This window comes from Mercurialis annua, linkage group LG1-X (genome assembly GCF_937616625.2).
Source record: "Mercurialis annua linkage group LG1-X, ddMerAnnu1.2, whole genome shotgun sequence".
In the NCBI taxonomy this organism is placed as follows: domain Eukaryota; kingdom Viridiplantae; phylum Streptophyta; class Magnoliopsida; order Malpighiales; family Euphorbiaceae; genus Mercurialis; species Mercurialis annua.
This window is the reverse complement of record NC_065570.1, coordinates 51,212,320-51,225,234: the sequence shown is the minus strand read 5'-3', so window position 1 is coordinate 51,225,234 and position 12,915 is coordinate 51,212,320. Positions and strand designations below refer to the sequence as shown.

At 30.0% G+C, this 12,915-nt stretch overlaps 1 non-coding gene across 1 annotated transcript; it reads left to right on the top strand.

Moving 5' to 3' along the window:
* Positions 1-12,429: 12,429 nt before the first annotated feature.
* On the top strand, positions 12,430-12,501 carry TRNAP-AGG (transfer RNA proline (anticodon AGG)). The gene has a single exon. It is a non-coding gene; the product is annotated as a tRNA-Pro (tRNA).
* Positions 12,502-12,915: the final 414 nt, after the last annotated feature.

Genomic DNA, 12,915 nt, shown 5'->3' with positions numbered 1-12,915 from the left:
AAACTCAAAAAGAGTTACCAAAAATATAGTGTTTGAATTTAAATGCAAAACATGTTTTGAGTAAACCTAGATGTGCTATTGTTCTATAAATACTCTTATGCCTGAAATTTTACATATGTGTTTTTGAAATTAACACAAGATATAGTCACAAAATATTTATGTAACTGCTTTCTGAAGCAATAATGTTAGCACACAAAACACTTGTTTTGGCAAAAGTCTGTTCGTGTGGATATTCGTAGAAAACATATTTTTTTGAAGGCGTTTCTGATCGGAGGCAAGGTATCACCAAAGTGAACCACCTCCTTCCATCCTATATTGATGTTTGAATTCGACATTGAGTAAATCATATCTATACAACTTTATCGGTCCATTCGAATTACTTGGATCTTATTTTGGGTTTTTTCAATATCTTTGAAATCTGCTGCGTTATGAACCGCAAAACACAACAAATCCACCACTAGACACCTCAATCCCACCGTCGGCCATCTCAATTTTGCCGATGGCCATGTTCTCAGACGGGAATAGACCCGTTTGAAAACATACGAGTTTGTTCTCGATCTATTCATTCTTGAGAATGAATATTCGGTGTTCATCCTCTTTGAGGCTGATCTCAGATAGGTTCATCCTAAAAAAGAATGAATAGATCTTGGTTTATTACAACGGTTCATCCTTAAAAAGGATGAGCATTGTTCATTCTCACATAGAGGATGAACCATCTTTTGTGAGGGATGAATAAGTTCATCCTCTTTGTAAGGTTGAATACGATATGTTCATTCTCAAAGAGGATGAACCGATTGATTTTTTTTTTGAGGATGAACAAAGTTCATTCTCAAAGAGGATTTTTTTAGAAGGCTTTGAGAAATTTACGAATATTAGTTTTGTTTTTTAAGTTTAAAAATATAAAAATTATAAATAAAAATAAAACTTTATTAAATATCAATTTGAAAAATAAAATAATTAGGAATTATCTTAATTTTTTATTTTTAAATAGAAAGTATATTCCATTTACTGATGTGAGAGTGGAGACAGGCTGATTTGATGCACTTTAATTTAGTTGTGAGTTGATTTGTACTAAAACTAGATAAAATGATTTTTTTAATATTTTATGTTAAATTCAGGAGGTAAATTGATCCTTTCTTCAAAATAGGAAAAAGAGATATTTATGGCAAATTGACTTGCACCTCAATTTTTATACAGTTCTTTGACTTTCACTTAACCACAATTATTCATACAATGATATTTTCCTACGTGGGACACACCCTTTTAATTCAGGCTTTCGTGTCTATGATATTAATAATTTAATAATAAAACTTTTTATTTCAAGAAAAATTTATTTAGTTTATCGAATAGTTTTAATTCAAATATAAAAGTTTTGAAAATAATTTATTTGAAAAAAACTTAGAATTAGAATAATAAAGTAAAATTTAAATTTAAGCAGATATTGATTAAAAATGTATTATGGAGTTTAGATACCACTTGATTATTTAAATCCTCCCTTTCAAAATTATTGACATAATATTCTATTTTTATAATTTAATTACAATAATTTTAGTCAACTTTTCATATTCACTAGTATTTTATTTTTTAAAACTAAGTTTAAAAATAACCTTAAAAATTATTTCTATTAATTAGAGCCTTATTACTTAATATTCATCTTTTTTCATTTCTTTCCAACTAAAAAATCTCTCTGCCTCTCTCTCTCTTTTCAATTTTTTTCTTCTTTTACTTCCTAGATTCTGTGATTTATTTAATACGCGACCACATTGTTACCGTCGCCGTCTTTTTCCGGTTGTTTTCTCGTCACTTCATCGTCGCCATCTTTTTTCAGTAATTTCATTGTCGTTGCATTTTTCCGTTAATTTTTTCGTCGATGCGTTTATTCCAATGAATTTCTTGACACTGTTTTTGTTAGAATTAATTAAAAATTAGATTTTTAGTTGTTATTTGAATTTAAAATAAGTCAATATTCTATCTAAAATATTCCTATTATCTCTAGGTTAAAATATTTTAGTAGTTTATTCAGATTTTATTGTTAGGAAATTGCCTATAAAAGGCTATGATGTGTTATTGTAAATGAATAAGAAAATCAGTGTTATCTTCCATCTCATTATTGTTCTTGAATTTCAACATGGTATCGGAGCCATAAATAATTCTGAGAGTTTGTGAGAAGTGAAATACACAAAAAAATAAATGGAGAGTGAAATATCGCTTCCATATTTAGCAGTTCCAATTTTTGATGGTGACAATTATCAAGCATGGGTTGTCAAAATTACTGTCAATCTTGAAGCGTTGGATTTGTGGGAGGCAATTGAAGAAAACTATGCAAAAATGGCGGAAGTCGAAGAAGAAACTTTATTATAATTTTGTTGGTGAGATGTGCACCAAAAGATGATTTGGAGAGAAAGTGCTCCTACAGTGAAAATGATGAGATGTGCATCATAGTGAAGAGAAGTGCTTCATCAAAATTGAAGATGAGAGAAGTGCTCATTTTTTTTTAACGGAAGAGAGAAGTGCTCATGAAATTTTAATTTTATGCAATTTTTAATTAAAGGAAAATGTTAAAAATAATTAAAAATTAGATTTTTAGTTGTTATTTGAATTTAAAATAAGTCAATATTCTATCTAAGATATTCCTATTATCTCTAGGTTAAAATATTTTAGTAGTTTATTCAGATTTTATTGTTAGGAAATTGCCTATAAAAGGCTATGATGTGTTATTGTAAATGAATAAGAAAATCAGTGTTATTTTCCATCTCATTATTGTTCTTAAATTTCAACAGTTTTTAGAATGTTTAGGTTTTTTTATGATAATTTAGATTTTTTTGTAAATAAATTATTTTAGATCTATTTTTTATAATTTTTTTTATTGTTCATAATTTTTTTATAATTTTTTTTATTGTTTATAATTCTTTTATCTTTCTATTGTTCAAGGTTTGTTCTTTTATTTTGATGTTGATTCTGTAAACAACGATATGATTTATGGTATATTTAAAGGTTTTTATGGTGTATCCATATTTTAGTGTATTCCGGTTGTTTTCCTGGTGTATAAACAACGATATGATTTATGGTATATTTGCAGGTTTTTATGGTGTATCCATATTTTAGTGTATTTCGGTTGTTTTCCTGGTGTATTTACGGTATAATCTGGTATTTTATAGTGTATCCGTGGTGTTTTTATGGCATTTTTAATACTGATTTCGTACAACGAACTGATTTATGTTTTATAATGTTTTATTGTATTTTTATGGTTTTTATAGTGTTTTAGAAAAACATACAAATACACCATAAATAAACTATAATTTTTTTTCCTTTTTTTCCAGGAATAAATTATTTTTTCAAACTTAAATTATAGTTCTTTTTTCACCTAAACAAAGCATAAGTGGAATCTAAGATTAAGAGTGCCTATAGATGTAAGTTAATGAAGCAAGTACAATCTGCTGATAATGTAATTATACACTGCACAACTGATGTGGACAAATAGAGAATAAGTGCTGCTGTTAACCATATTCCAGATGACTCTCATATTCATTTTGTATCTCATGCACTAGGCATGTGTTTTTTTATATTAGCTGGCTGAAAGCGTTTTTATCCAGCTCAGCAGTTCTGGTATGCTGAGCTAGTATAAAAACTAGCTTGTAATCTCATCATTGCTTAGTGAGAAAAACATTATTATTGTGTTATAGTATCAGAGCATTTATTTTGCTCTCGTTTTCTTTGTTTTCTCTATCTTCTTGAATTGAATTTTTTCAAGGTTTCATAATCATTAACAATGGCGGATTTCTATAATCAAAGGAAAGATGATCTTCCCTCAAGTCCTTATTTTGTTCATCCAAGTGAAAGTCCTTCTCTGTTATTAGTTTCAAATGTTCTTGTTGGTGGAAATTATCATCCATGGTGTAGAGACATGAGAATGTCATTAATCTCTAAGAATAAACTGAAATTTGTTGATGGATCCATACGAGTTCCTGATAAAGCAAATCCTCTTTATGCTGCTTGGGAGAGATGTAACAATATGGTAATTTCATGGATCTGTAGAGTAGTAAGTTCTTCTATTGCTCAAAGTTTATCTAGTATTGCTGTTGCTTCTGAAGTTTGGCATGATTTAAAGGAACGTTTTTCTCAAGGAGATTCACATAGAATCTCTAATTCGCAAGAAGAAATGTATTGCTTCAAGCAAACTAATATGTCTGTTACAGATTACTATACTCATATGAAAATTCTTTGGGATGAATTGTCAAATCTTAGGCCTTTGCCCTGCTGTTCTTGCAATCCAAAATGCTCATGTGATGCTCTTAAAATCATCAAAGATTATCAGTTTAATTATTTTTCTTTAAGATTTGTTAAAGGTCTTAATGATAGCTTCAATGTTGTCAAAACACAAATTATGATGCTTGAGCCACTACCTCCTATTAACAAGGTGTTTTCCATGGTGAATCAACATGAGAGGCAGTTAGGTCTTATGCCAACTGTAACAAAGTCTAATGTCTTTCTTGCTAATGGATCAATTTCTTCTATGACTGGTCAAGAGAATCTGCCACAGGGTACCTCTTATGAATCTAGTGTTTACTACAGTAAGTTTGGAAATAATCAAGCTTCTGGAAACAATCAATTCTCAGGAAATATAAGCCTAAAAGATTCTTTTACAGTCAGAACAAAAAAGCTTATTTGTTCTCATTGTGGTTATGAAGGTCACACCATTGATATTTGCTACAGAAAGAATGGATACCCCCTTAGATTTTTTAAGAATAAAAACCTGTTCAAAGCCATGTTAATCATGTTGAAAATGGTCAATACTCAGATAATGCAAGTTATCATTCAGAAGGTTATGAAACCAATGATCATGATATGAATTTTGCTTCCAACAATGTTGCTGCTCATAATGCTCCTGGTGCTACTAATAATATTTTTTCTGGAAGTACAAATGGTGTTTCTTTCCCATTTACACAGGAGCACTCAAAGTTGTTATGTCTTATACAACCAAGCAATTCTGGTGCTCAAATTAACACAATTTCAGCACACTTCAATCCTGAAACTTCAATAGGTATCACTTCTCACATCTGCTACTTTTCTAAAGTAAATGCTTCTAGAAACTGGATAATTGACACAGAAGCTATAGATCACATCACCTGTGATCAAAATTTATTCAACACTTGTAGACTTGTGGATTATAAGGTAGTTAAATTACAAAATGTAGAACAGGTTCATGTTGCCATAATTGGCAATATTCAATTAACTAATTCACTATTACTAGTTCATATTCTGTATGTCCCTTCATTCAGCTTCAACTGAGTCTCAGCCAGTAAACTCACTAACTCAGATCATTTGTGCTTAATCTTCTATCAACAACAATGCTTCATTCAGGATTTGCTCACTTGGAAGATGATTGGACCAGCTGATAAGAAGAATGGTCTATATGAGTTCAAAATATCTGATAATTTCAATTGTAATGCTTTTTCTGTAAAGTCCAAAGTTCCTGCAGATCTTTGGCATCTCAGACTTGGACATTTATCTTTTCCTAGATCAAAACTGCTGCAAAAAATAGATTTCCTCAATAAGTTGTTCTAACAATTTAGTATGTGATACATGTCATCTAGCAAAGCAAAGGAAACTCTTTTTTCCTATAAGTCAGACTGCTACTAAATGTACTTTTGAACTTGTTCATATGGATATTTGGGGCCCTATTCAGACTCCTTCCATTCATGGTCACAGTTTCTTCTTGGCTGTTGTTGATGATCACAGTAGATTCACATGGATATTCTTGATCAAACATAAATCAGAAGTTAGAACTATAATTCAAGACTTCTTTTTTTATGTGGACACTCAATTTTCGAAGAAAATTAAGACTGTAAGGACAGATAATGGAGCTGAGTTTAATATGCCAATAACTGTAAAGGAACAATCCATCAAACATCCTATGTTTATACTCTAGAATAGAATAGTGTGGTTGAAAGGAAGCAACAACACACTTTAAATGTGGCTAGGGCTCTTAAGTTTCAAGCAGGATTGCCCTTATATCTATGGAGTTATTGCATACAACATGCTGTTTATCTATTAAATAGAATACCCTCTCCTATCATAGACAGTAAACCTCCTTTTCAGTTACTTCATGATGCAGTTCCTACTTATCAAAATCTGAAAGTCTATGGTTGTCTTTGCTTTGCTGGTGTTCCTTCAGTTCTTAGGCATAAATTTGATGAAAGAGTTGCAAAATGTGTTTTCCTTTGTTATCCTGCTAATACCAAAGGATATATATTATATAACATCAATACAAAACAGTGCTTGGTATCCAGAAATATCATCTTTTATGAATTTGTCTTTCCTCTTCTAAATAAATCTCAGTGCAAGTCATTACCAGACTTCATTGAACCTACTTTCTCTTCTTTAATCAACCCTCAAACAGATTCAATTCCTCTTATTCCACCTCCTGTTCTTTCACCTCTTACTTCTCCTTGGTCTGCACCAATAAATCCTTATACTTCTCCATTAGCTTCCATTTTTAATGATGCTGATTTTCCAGCATTAAGAAGATCCACTAGAACTTCTCATCTTCCCCTACATCTGCAGGATTACCAACTTCCTTCTTCTTTTTCTGGTAAAACTGTTAACACAGTTACTTCTCCTCATTCATTCGACAAGGTTTTATCTTATGAAAATCTAAACACCAAGCATAGATGTTTTTCCACTCAACTTGCAGCTACTACTGATCCTACTAAATACAATGATGCAATCAAACATGCTCATTGGCAGCAAGCTATGCAAACTGAATTGGATGCTCTAGTTGCTATAATTGGACTGTCACTGACTTACCTGCTGGTAAAACTCCTATTGGCTTATAATGGGTTTAAAGAACCAAATACAAGTCAGATGGTTCTCTTAAGAGGTATAAAGCAAGACTGGTTGCCAAGGGTTTTACACAGCAACCTGGTCTTGATTTTCTTGAAACCTTCTCACCAGTTTCCAAAATGACAACTGTGAGAACTTTACTTGCTATAGCTGCGATAAAAGGTTGGCACTTAGAGCAACTTGACACTAATAATGCCTTTTTGAATGGGGACTTAGAGGAGGAAGTTTACATGGTGATTCCTCCTGGATTCAGTTCATCTGCTCCTAATAAATTCTGCAAATTACTAAATCCTTGTATGGCCTTAAGCAAGCCAGCAGACAGTGGCACACTAAACTGACATCAGCTCTCATTGCTTAGGGATTTCAATCTGCTCCTTCTGATCCTTTTTTATTATCAAGAATTCTACTGGTACATTTACTGCATTACTAGTTTATGTTGATGATGTTGTTGTTGCTAGTAACTCTACTACTGCCATTGCTGATGTGAAAAAATTCTTATATACGGCTTTCAAGATCAAAGACCTTGGTCCTTTGAAGTATTTTCTAGGACTTGAAGCGGCACGTTCAAATGCAGGAATCAATTTGTGTCAGAAGAAATATGCTCTTGATTTGCTTTTTGATACTGGTTTTTTGAGCTCCAAACTAGTACCAACTCCCATGATCACTTTTGTTAAATTGTCTCAGCAAGATATTCCTCCTCTTGCAGATAATAATGATTACAGAAAGTTAGTTGGAAAATTGTTGTATTTATGCACAACAAGGCTAGACATTTCATTTGCTATTCAACAATTGTCTCAATACTTGGACAAACCAACTGAAAACCATCTAAAACATGTGCATAGAGTTCTCATATATATCAAGGGTACACCAAGAAAAGTAATTTTCCTCTCTTCTTCTTCTGATATGAAATTACAAAGTTTCACAGACTCAGACTGGGCAGCCTGTCTGGACACCAGAAAATCAGTATCAGATTTTTATGTCTTTCTAGGCAAGTCTCTCATTTCCTGGAAATCAAAAAAGCAGAACACCATTTCTAGATCATTATCTGAAGCTGAATATAGAGCTCTTGCCTCATTGACTTGTGAGTTGCAATGATTGATTTATCTGCTTGCTGATCTTAGTTATAAACACACCAAGCATGCTTCGATTTTCTATGATAACTAGTCTGCAGTTCAACTAGCACACAATCCAGTGTACCATGAATGCACAAAGCACATTGAGATAGACTGCCATTTCTTACGTGCTAAGCTTGCCACTGGAATCATTAGTTTGCTTCCTATTGCTTCCAGTCTTCAATTAACTGATTGTTTAACTAAACCTTTATCTCCTATTGTTTTTAGTCCTGCTATCTCCAAGCTGGTACAAGACTTGTATATTCCAGCTTGTGGAGGGGGGGGGGGGGTGCAATGAAGCAAGTACAATGCTGATGATGTTATTATACACTGCACAGCTGATATGGACAAAATAGAGAAAACGTGCTGCTGAAGTTAACAGATTCAGCATTGGATTTCAGATTCCAGATGACTCAGCATTGGATTCTTCTCTTATTCATTTTGTATCTCATGCACTATGCATGTGTTTTTTTATATTAGCTGGCTGTAACCGTTTTTATCCAGCTCAGCAATTCTGTTATAATGAGCTAGTATTAAAACTAGCTTGTAATCTCATCATTGCTTAATGAGAAAAACACTGTTATTGTGTTATAAGTTTTAGAAGCGAGCCAACGTTAGGGCCTGCAAGGGCCATGGAATAAACACTTCAGCAAAAATGACATACATTGTTTTAACAACATTTTATGAAAACATCATTTAAAATATTAAAAGTATCTTCAAGTGATATTTTACTTATGATATTAAAAGTTAACAATTTGAACACACTATTTCATGTCCCTAATTCCCAATAAATTAAAGCAGGAGGTAAATTCATATCACGCGAGGCAGGATGGCAACACTCCAGAATAAAATCACGTCTCACATGAACACTACAAAAATGAAATTAATAATTAATAATTTGTATATAATTGTTTAGTCAATATTATTGATGCAGACTTGAGGATAAATATATATATTATTTAAAACCCATTGAAATTTAATTTATCTGTTATAAACTGTATTCATCGCTCCTTATTAATAAAAAAAAAAGGCTTAATTACTTAAAAACCGCCCACCTTGAACTTTTTTTTCGTTTATACCATGATCTAGGAAAAAATTCATTTAAACCCTGACGTATGTGTTTATGTTTCACCTCTACCCCGAGGCATTAAATTAACCTCTTTTCATTTAAAAAAAAGTTTAAAATAGTCCTTCATTTAAAGAAAAATTTATTTCTAATTAAACTCTAATTAGTTTAGGTTAAAAATGAAGAACTATTTTAAACTTTTTTCTTAATAAAAAGAGGTTAATTTAATGCTTCCGGGTAGAGGTGAAACATAAATACATACGTCAGGGTATAAATGAATTTTTTCCTAGGTCATGGTATAAACGAAAAAAAAGTTTAAGGTGAGTGGTTTTTAAGTAATTAAGCCTAAAAAAAATTGATACTTATTTAAGGAAAGTTATTATGCTTCAAATGTATATTACAAATAACTTACAATAATTAAAATATTAATTTCAGTGCAAAAGTAACCTGTCCTTTTCTGCTAGAAAATAAGAATAGTTGGACCCTCTATAATTGAATGCTTAGAAAGCTACCTGCAGGCTGCAGATTTAAATTTTCAAAATGTATAGAACTTAACTGGGCTGGACTTGTTTGGGAAGTAGATATATAAGACAACAATAGTATATTATTCAAGGTTTGTTGAAAAAAACAGCCTAGATTTTGATGGCTTCAAAGAATTTCATATATATGATTATTCACAGGGTCATCTCTAAAATTATTTAATTGGCATTTAACCATGATCATCTACTATAGAAAACTACAAAGAAATAGTTAAGTTTAGAGTTTGGGAACGCATGTAATGTATTACATTAATTTTTATGCAGACCCGGTGATTTATCTTATAAAAGTTTTTAACGGTCTAATCACTTAAAGATATTCAATTTTCTCGATTATTTTTATTTATAGTCAAAAAAGTTTAAGACATTAATTTTAACTTGATATCGATAAGAACATTTTAATTTATGACCAAATGTTTTAATTTAGTGATTGTTAGGTTTGGTCGTAAATTAAAATAATAGAAAAAATTAAAGTTTTTGTAATGAATATGTCTTGTTGGCTAGTAACGAATTAGGTCAAAATTAATGTTTTTAAAAAAACATATAATTGAATTTTTTTAAAAAACGTTAAATATATCTAAATTATTAGGTCTTTTTAATTGTGGAATTCACTTATATAAGGGTGATCTCCAAATGAGACTCAGTGGTCCAGTAGTGTTCAACGAACTAGCGGTCTCTCAATGGATAAAACTTATTTTAAGGATATCAAATTGAACGGAAAGATTTAATATTTTAATGTCGATTCTTCACCACTTAAGACTGTGCAAAATGTTACAAGGTTGTGATTGTTCGGCCATTCAAATGATACATGAGTTGGATTCAGAACGTCGTACAATAAGTTCATATTCAGTACGATTCGGTTTAGTGTGGAGGGGACGCGCTCTTTATTGACCTTTCAGGGAACATGTTAGAGTGCATTTCTCATGGGTTACTATCAAAAGGGCTGAATACATAGTTTGACCCCTGGACTTTTATCCTTTTTCCCATCTAACCTCTAAACTTAACGTCTCACCTATCGAACCTCTGAATTTGTTAAATAATCTGATTTGACTCCTGAACTTGATAAAAACGTAAACATTGAACCCCTCCGTACACAATTTCTTCTAGAATATTTCAAGTGACAGGTGGCACGGAGGGGTTCAATATTTACGTATTTATCAAGTTTAGAGGTTAAATCGGATTATTTAACAAGTTCAGAGGTTCGATAGGTGAGACGTTAAGTTTAGAGGTTAGATGGATAAAAGGGTACAAGTTCAGGGGTCAAACTATGTATTAAGCCCTATCAAAAGTATTCAAACAAGTAATATCACATTATCAATTATAATTAAACGATGTGATTTTCTTCTGAATGTGACTTGTCTCTAAAGGTTTCACATAATCATTTTCTTGATTGGCAAGTCTTATTGTCCTCGTATGCATAGTTTAAACCAATGTTTTGAAAACCGGACCGGCCGGTCGGACCGGGTTAACCGAGAACCGGCTCTGTATCCGGTCCGATTTCTTGTTAAAATTGGATAGTTTAAAAACCGGTCAAAAGCGGTCAAAAACTGGATTTAACCGGAAAAACCGGGTTTAGCATAAAAACCGGCCAAATCCGGTTTTTTAAAAATTGGTCAAAAAGCACTCTTTTTTTATAGAAAAAATATTTGATGGTCCCTACCATGTGTCTTTGTTTTTCTCTCTCCCATGTGTTTTTGTTTTTCTCTCTCCCATGTGCCTTTTATTCTCTCTCATATAAATTTTTACACACATTAATTATTCTTACACATATTAATTCTCTCTCATATGACATTTTAATTTTTATTAATAAATATTTTTACTCAAAAAATATAACTACACTCTTTCTAATACTATTATATATTCTTAAATATTAATTATTTATAATTATATTTTACAAAAAATAAATTATAATTTTTTGTAATATATTATCATATTTTTTTATTTATAAAATGTTATATCATATTTATAAGTTAATAATTATTAAATTAAAAAAAAATTATCTCTTTCATATAAAATAATTCTTGTATATATTCTTGAATATTATTATTTATAAATTATAATTATATTTTTTATATTAAATTATTTTAAATAAAAATATGATGACATGTTAAATTAAAAGTTATATTTTTTCTTTCTCATAAAATATGATTATTCTATATACACTATGTTTATCAATTATAATTGTATTTCACACGTTTAGTAATTAATTCTATTTAAATATTCCTCATATTTTTATTTATAGACTTTAATTTTATTTAAATATTTCATCATATTTTTTATTTATAAACTTTAATTGTATAATTTTAATTTAATAATAATTATTATTAAAATAAAAAACTATTTTCTTCATTTAGAGAAATTATTCTATATATTCTTAAAAATTTATCATTTATAATTATATTTTATGTAAAAAAATTTAATAGATAATTTAATTTAAATATTATATCATGTTTTTTTATTTATAATACATGTATTTTCAATTTAAATAATTTATATTTATTATAATTCAAAAATCCGGTTGAACCGTGAACCCCCGATGAAGCCGGTTCGATCTCCGGTCCGATTTTAAAAACATTGGTTTAAACATAAAACATTATAATTCAATGTGAGAGTTTCTGATTCGATTTTGCCATTTCTTCCTTATAATAAAACAAATGGCATTTTAAGTAAATAATGGAATATATCTTTTATGATTATTTATATTTTATAAAATAAACGTCAGTTTATCTATTTATCAATATTAGAAAAATAAAAATATTTATATTTAATGAAATTATATATAGCCTGTGAAAAGAATATATCTAAATGGATAATGATTATATCATTGTCATAAAGACAAATATAAATACTAATATCGAATAAACAAAAAAAAGGGCATTTGGTCTAGTGGCATGATTCTTGCTTAGGGTGCAAGAGGTCCCGAGTTCAATTCTCGGAATGCCCCATTTTATATTTTTAATTTATTAATCTTGGTTGTTGGTATTAATTGGATTATTTTTTGCTTATTGGGTCTTCAAGATTTTTCACTAACAGTTGTAACTTCATGCATTTGACATAATTTATCTAATAATTATTATTTTTTAAAATAAATTTATATAAATAATAGTTAAAATATAATATTTTACGATTGATGAAATAATAAATAAACACTTAATTTAATTTAAATCTAATTAAAATTAACTATTAATGATCATTTTTAAAAACTAAAATAAGTTTTATTTAAATTTATATACATAGAAATGTTTAGCGATAAATTTTTCTGTCGCTAAACACAGTTAGCAACGCATTATCATGCGTCGGTAAAAATTGCATCACTAAATAAATAGCGACGCATAAACTTTACGAACAAATCCTTCAC